Source organism: Delphinus delphis, chromosome 4 (assembly GCF_949987515.2).
Source record: "Delphinus delphis chromosome 4, mDelDel1.2, whole genome shotgun sequence".
NCBI classification, from domain to species: Eukaryota; Metazoa; Chordata; class Mammalia; order Artiodactyla; family Delphinidae; genus Delphinus; species Delphinus delphis.
Genome location: NC_082686.1, coordinates 35,367,102 through 35,374,442, shown reverse-complemented (window position 1 = coordinate 35,374,442; position 7,341 = coordinate 35,367,102).

Below are 7,341 nucleotides of genomic sequence, written 5' to 3'. Positions count from 1 at the left end.
CTTTAACAAATACATATTAAATAATAGACATTGAAATCCTTTGAAATGGCAGTGAGCGTGAGAGCAAGAGAGAAAGAGAGAATATGAATTGACCCATAGATTGAGGCCTTCATCAATTTGTCATTTTTTAAGCATATTTCTTAAAATCACACCATGATGTGTGTATCATATTATTATCCTAGAATGTCATTTAACACTTTATGCCAATTTATTTTCCTATGTTATCACACATTTTTAAAACATATTTGATTATGAATTAATACTATAATTTAATTTTGTGCTATAATTTTGTTAAAAAGTATCATTTTGCTATAATTTAATAAATATATACATATTATATATACTTTGTGAAAGACTTGAGCTCTTTATTATTTTTTCCTTTTTTTTTGGTTGTTGAAAAAAACGTTGCCATAAATATTCTTATAGTTTCTGACTATTTTTTAGTATATAGCCAAGGAAGAAAAATGTTCAAGTTGAAGGCCATGGACATTTCTAAACTTTTTTATAAATATTGTCAAATTCCTGTATAAAACGTATACACCAATATAAAGTCACCCACAGATTAGGAAAAGTGGTTTTACCAGTCCCTGTTTCACAACGTATGTTTGCATTTCTTAATTCAAGTGGAACATGAATTTTAAATAGGTGTACAAAAATTTTGCACTTCTAAAAAGTAATTTGTTAATTTTTTGGCCTTATTTCCATTGGAGAATTTTCCCTGTTTTATTGATATATAAAATCATTTTTAATAGAGATTATGTGTTTCAAATATTTATTTCTAATTTGTCATTGGTGTTTTAAATTAATTTTGACACAATATCGAGGCATATGAAAAATATACTTAGGCAAATACTTTTCAAGTCTTTATATACCTTTCTTCTGTGTCTTTACCTCTTACTGACGTTTTAACCTGAAACTTGTAATCTACAACTAAACAAAGACCCCAAATCACTAGTAGCAAACTAAACATACTTTATCTTGGCCAACACACATTTAGTGAGCCTATCTCCAATATTAAAATTCAAAGATGAGATGCAAATTTAATTTCATTCCAACTTGAAATTTCTTGTTTCACAAATTTATAACCAAAAATATTTTGTCAAAATAATAAATCCAGCTTTTAGCAATAGAGATAACTTCTTCTCATGCTCTTCCTCACTTCCCTACCTCAAAGTCCTTACTGACATCTTGTCCTAAAGTGATACCTACTACTATTTTTTTTAAGACTTTATTATTTTAGAAAAGATTTAGTTTCTCAGTGAAATTGAGAGGAAAAGATTTTCTGTATACCCCAGCCCAGCACACATATGGGTCTCTATTATCAACATCTCCTACCAGAGAGGTACATTTGTTAGAACTGATGAAACTAAATTGACACATTATAAATATCCAAAGTCCATTTATGTTAAAATTTACTTTTGATATTGTACATTCTATGGGTTTGCACAAATGTATAATGACTGGTACCCATCATTATGATATAATACAGAGTATTTTCACTGTCCTAAAAATTCTCTGTGCTCTACTTATTCATCCCTCCTCTTCCCCACCCCCATAAATCCCTATCAACCACTGATTTTTTTTTTTTTTTACTGTCTCCATAGTTTTGCCTTTTCCAGAATGTCAAACAGTTGGAATCATACAGTATGTATCCTTTTCAGATTGACCTCTTTCATTTACTAATATGCATTTAAGGTTCTATGTCTTTTGATTTCATTTCAGTATTGAACAATATCCCATTGTCTGGATGCACCACAGTTTATTTATCCACTTACCAATGGAAGAACATCTTGGTTGCTTTCAAGTTCTGGCAATTATAAATAAGGCAGATATAAATATTCAAGTACATGTTTTTCCTTGGCTATTTCCTTTGGGTAAACACCAAGGAGCATGGTTGCTTGACTGTAAGGTAAGAACATGTTTAGCTTTGTAAGAAACTACCAAACTGTATTCCAAAGTGGCTGTTCCATTTTGCATTTCCACCAGCAACGTATGAGTGTTCCTACTGTCCACATTTTAGCCAGCACTTGGTGTTGTCAGTGTTCTAGACTTTGGCCATTCTAGAAGATGCATCGCATTGTGATTTTAAATTGTACTTCCCTGACAATGTATGATGTGGAACATCTTTTCATATGATTGTATTGCCATCTGGATATCTTCTTTGGTGAGGTGTCTGTTATATGATTATATTTTTCTCCTTTCTTATCATATCAGTTATACTTCTTTGATGTTCTTCCTTTTTTGTGGTGATCCAAGTTTCTGACCTATGTTATTTTCCTTCTTGCTAGAGAATTTCATTTAACATTTCTTTCAAGGCAGGTCTCCTGGCAACAAATTCCTTCAGTTTTTCTGTGTCTGAGAGCCTTTATTTCTATTTCAGTTTTAAAGGATAATTTCATAGAGAACAGAAAATTCTAGGTTGATGGCTTTGTTCTCACAATACGTTAAGTATTTCACTCCACTCTCTTCTCGCTTGCATGATTTCTGAGGAGTCAGATGTAATTCTTATCTTTGTTTCTCTATAAGTAAGGTGTTTCCCACACCTCTGCTCTGGCTTCTTTTAAGATTTTTTTTTTTTTTTTGCCTTTGATTTTTGTTGTTTAAAAGTGATATGCCTAGGGCTTCCCTGGTGGCACAGTCGTTGAGAGTCCACCTGCCGATGCAGTGGACGCGGCTTCGTGTCCCGGTCCAGGAGGATCCCACGTGCCATGGAGCGGCTGGGCCCGTGAGCCATGGCTGCTGAGCCTGCGCATCCGGAGCCTGTGCTCCTAGGTGTAGGTTTTGTTGTTGTTGTTTTGGGTGTTTATCCTGTTTAGTGTTCTCTGACCTTCTTGGATCTGTGGATTGGCATCTGATATTAATTTGGTGACATTCTTAGTCACTGTTGTTTTCAATATGTCTTCTGTCCTTTTCCTCTTTCTTCCCCTTCTGGTATTTCCATTACATGTGTTATACCTTTTGTAATTGTAAGATAGTTCTTGAACATGTTGTTCTTTTTTTTACATTCTTTGTTCTCTTTACTTTTTAGTTTGGGAGGTTTGCATTGAGATATCTTCAAGCTCAGAGATTCTTTCCTAAGCCATGTCCAGTCCACTAATAAGTCAGTCAAAGTCATACTTCATTTCAATTATAGCGTGTTTTTGATCTTGAGCATTTCTTTTTATTTTTTTCTTAGGATTTCTAACTCCCTGCTTACTTTGTCCATGTGTTATTGCAGGTTGTCTAACTTATTCATTAGAACCCTTAGGATATATATATATATATTTTTTTTTTGGCTGTGTTGGGTCTTTGCTGCTGTGCGCAGGCTTCCTCTAGTTGCCGCAAGCGGGGCCTAAGCTTCGTTGTGGTGCATGTGCTTCTCATTGTGGTGGCTTCTTTTGTTGCAGAGCACAGGCTCTAGGACTACAGGCTTCAGTAGTTGTAGCATGCAGGCTCGGTAGTTGTGACTCACAGGCCTAGTTTCTCCATGGCATGTGGGATCTTCCCGGACCAGGACTTGAACCCATGTCCCCTGCACTGGCAGGCAGATTCTTAATAACTGTGCCACCAGGGAAGCCCCTATTCATTAAAACCCTTAGGATATTAATAATAGCTATTTTAAATACCCAATCTATATTTCCAACGTCCCTGCCATGTCTGATTCTGGTGCTTGCCCTTTCTCTTCAAGCTATCTGTGAATTCTAAAACTGTTTTTAAATTCTAAAAAATGTGAAGGTTGCCCTATGACTTGGTCCCCCTGGAGTACTTAACTCTCAGATTTGCCTGCACTGAGCCTCCAGCAATATGTCAATTACATTTCAGGTTTTCCCAACTGGGCATTAGTTCCCCTGGCAATTTCCACTTGTGTGTATCTGCTCCAGGTAACCTATGACTCCCTATGCTCACCTGTCTATCTCTCCAGTATTGAGGACAGCAATTTGTCCTACATCCTCACCTCTTTTATGGATCCAAAATGAGTTGTTGACTTTTCAGTTTGTTCAGCATTTTATCTGTTCAAACGGAAGTGCAACTTCCAAGCCACTTACATATGGAACTGGAAACTGGAACACTCTACTATCTCTTTGTAATCACAGGGTCAGTTAAATTCTTCATCTCCCAGGAGACACACGATCTAGAGTGCAGAGTTAACTTATATCTTGGGACTTCTGGTCAACACATTACTCTGCAAAAATCAACTGCAACCTCTTTCTCCTATGGAATTTGCTATCACATATTTACAAACAATTTTTTAAATATTTTCATTATTTATACAAATAAAAAGAAATATATAGTTTTTGGGAAAAATGTATGCTTAATAATATATTAAAAAATATACCCATATAGCTATACACTTAATCACTCTCTAAAACCAGGATTATTCAAATAATCACTTTGAGTTTTTCTTCCTTTTATTCTTCCTTTCTTCCTGCAATTCACCTTTCCATTTTAAAAATTAATTTGTATTTTTTTGTACATAGTATTTTTAGAGATCTTGCTTTATTTTTACCTCAATAATTTAAAAATGTGCCTCAGCACCATTAATTAAATAGACTTTCTTTGTGAGAGATTTAATTCTAAACTTTATCACATATATAAGTTCTTTGTAATGCTCATTTCTGGAGATTTTTGTCTGTGTAACTTATCCTTTTCTTAGAGATGCTTATTTTTTAAATTATTCTAGTTATATCTTATATTTACTATATAGAAGAGCAAGTGCCTTGATGTCTTTAAATTTGATTATTTTCAACTATTTCTCCTCATTAACTTTATATTACAATTTATTACCCAAAATATCTTTCTATAGTTCTCAAAGTGTTCATTTATTTTGTTTGAACATTTATTATTCATTTCTCAAATTGTCAAACTGTTGTGAGAAATGTATTCATGCAATTCTAGTTGAGAATATAACTGGCAATTTTTCACTTTATTGTGTACATTATGTTTCTAAATATTACATTGATTCCTGTAATAATTCTTTTTTAGTTTTAGTATTATATATAATTCAGTATGCTATATCTTTACTTTTGCTTACTTTTTGCCCAAGATTCAAATTTATATTAAAATTAAATTTTTCTATGTGATCACTCTAAATTTCTTCTTTTATTCCTTACCATTCTTTTTCATTAGCCTGATAATGTTATTCAGTATTAAGAGTTTATAATTCATATTTTCTTTCTTAAATACATCTTTTTCAATATATAAAAATATTTTTGTAACATGCAAGAATTTTTGTTTTAAATTCCTCTAGTGTTACTCTTTCATCTATTACTTTATGTCTGCATACATTTGTTTCACTTTTGACTTTTAAAATCTGTGCCCCTTTGATTTAGATCTATCATATTTTTCTCTATTTTGTTTTGATTCTCTTTGTCATTGAATAGGAGGATGTGAAGAAATGTGCTTTCAGGATTTTGGAAAACTGAAAGCACAGATATTTTTTCATGATCAACTAGCCATGGATTCTAATTCTTCCTCTGTGAAGATAAGGTGGCCATATTATGTCTAAATTTCTTTCAGGAAACAGGACAGGACAATATTTATAAACAATCCTTTAAAGGGAAGTACTTAGATGTTTAATATAACTTCTTCTAGAATCATAATTTAAGTACCAAGAGGTATGGCAACAATTGATATTTCCAGATGTGTGACAACTGCATGTCCTTGGTCTCACTTAGAGACTGTGAGACCAAGGAAAATTCCCTGGATTATGTTACATCTGCTCCTATCCTAGGGGGCCAACCTACTTTTCAAATGACAATGTTTTATTATATCATTTTTAAATTAGAATCTATATAAGTCCACAATGGTGGCATATGAATGTTTTTTTCCTACCAGTCAGAAAACTGCAGAAGTTTTTATTTGCATTTACTAAAATCACTGAAATGTTTTGTTTTCATTCTGTAATTTTATCTTTTCTTGCTGCATATATATTTTTATTTGACTCTTGTCTTCCTGTTCTCTTCCTCCCTCACCCTCCCCTTTCCCTTCCTTCTCTTTCTCTTCCTTCTTCTTTTCCTGCTTCTGCACATCCAGTTTTTAATTTTAATAGTGGTCATGGTCATCTGTAATTATTTTTATTAACATCATAAATCAATAACATTTATCGATGTCATAGGTCATTACATTAACCAGGAAGTGGTCAAAGTATAAATTTAATGTAGCCTCCAGTAAGGCAAGGATGCATATTGTAGCTTCTATCATAAAACATACAAAATACTAACAATTCAACTCAACAGCAAAAAAATAAACAACCTGATTAAAAATGGACAAAAGACTTGAATAGGCATTTCTCCAAAGAAGATATACAATGGCCAATGAGCATATGGGAAGATGCTCAACATAACTTATCATTAGAAAAATATAAATAAAAACCACAATGATATATCGCTTTACACCCATTAGGGTAGATATGCACAGAAAAAAAAGCAAACAAACAAAACAGAAAATAACAAGTGTTGATGAAGATGTAAAGAAATTGGAACCCTTGTGCATTGCAGCTGAGAAGGTAAAAATGGTATAGCTGCTGTGGAAAATGGTATGACAGTTCCTAAAATAATTAAACATAGAATTACCATATGATCCAGCAACTATATTTTTGGATGTATACCAAAAAATATTAAAAGCAGAGACTCAAAGAGATACTTGTATATTCATGTTCCTAGCAGCAATATTCACAATAGCCAAAAGGTCGAAGCATAGATGTCTCCATCTGTGGATGAACAGATAAGCAAAGTGTGCTATATACATACAGTGAGATATTATTCAGCCTTAAAAAGGAAGGAAATTCCAATTATGCTACAACATATATGAACCTTGAAGACATTATGCTAAGTGAGTACACATATATGAAGTGCCTAGAGTAGTCAAATTCATGGAGGTGGCCAGGGGCTAGGGAGGAGGGGAGAATGGCAGTTGTTATTTAATGGATACAGAGTTTCAGCATAGAAAGATGAAAAAGTTCTGGAGATGGATGGTAGTGATAGTTGTACAAAAAATGTGAATGTTGGGCTTTCCTGGTGGCGCAGTGGTTGAGAGTCCATCTGCTGATGCAGGGGACACGGGTTAGTGCCCCAGTGCAGGAGGATCCCACATGCCGTGGAGCGGCTGGGCCCATGAGCCATGGCCGTTGAGCCTGTGCGTCTGGAGCCTGTGCTCCACAACAGGAGAGGCCACAACAGTGAGAGTCCCACGTACCGCAAAAAAATAAATAAATAAATAAAAGAAAAAAAAGAAAAATGTGAATGTCCTTAATGCCACTAGACTACACTTAAAAATAGTTAAAATGGTACATTTTATGTTATGTATATTTTACCAGAATAAAAAGGTATCTTTTCTGATATTTAAATTGAGCTAGATAAATGG